The following is an 833-nucleotide window of genomic DNA, read 5'->3' on the forward strand; positions in this document are numbered from 1 at the left end:
TGTGTGTGCATGTGTGTGTGCATAATCGTGTGTGTGTGTGAGTGTGTTGGTGTACGAGTATGTATTTGAATGTCCTTTCACATGTCCTTCTCTGTGAGGATGTCGCTAGTCTGGGTTTAAAAAAGTAATGACAGAGGGATGTGTGTGATTTGTGCGTCACAAACACTCGCACACAAATATGTCAACCTCTGGTTTCCTCTGCTGTCAGTATGTGGACATGTCTTTCATGCTTTTGTTCATCATTTCCTTATGGATGAGTGTGTGTGTGTGTGTGTGTGTGTGTGTGTGTGTGTGTGTGTGTGTGTTGAGCGTTTGTTCAACCCTGATGCACAGCTTCCTGATTCCTACACAAACACACACAACCATGCATGCAGCCCCGATGACAGCTCAGCGGAGAGATAATCGCTGTAAAAATAAGGACATCTTCCTGAAAAGACCCCTCACCCAAAAACCCAGATAGAGGGAAATACGTGGGCCCATCATGAGCAGTCCCCTGAGGAAGGGGTGATCAACACTGGAGGGGACAGCTGGAGGGTCAAGGTGGGACAGACAGGAAGTGGCCGACATGAGCGGAACTTCCTGTATGGGCCATATCTGTACATGCATTGTTTATATATATATATATATATATATATATATATACTTATATACTTATATATATATATACTTATATATATTGGTAGAAAAAAATATATAAAGTATATATATATATAACAACATTCCCTGAAAAAAAACTAAAACAAATGCATGAAAAAGTTTTTATTTATAACGTTTTTTTATTTCCATTATTATACATTTGTTTCAGATTTCTCTTTACATCACAAACATTGGGA

The sequence above is a fragment of the Micromesistius poutassou genome (assembly GCF_964030765.1).
Source record: "Micromesistius poutassou genome assembly, chromosome: 19".
Taxonomy (NCBI): domain Eukaryota; kingdom Metazoa; phylum Chordata; class Actinopteri; order Gadiformes; family Gadidae; genus Micromesistius; species Micromesistius poutassou.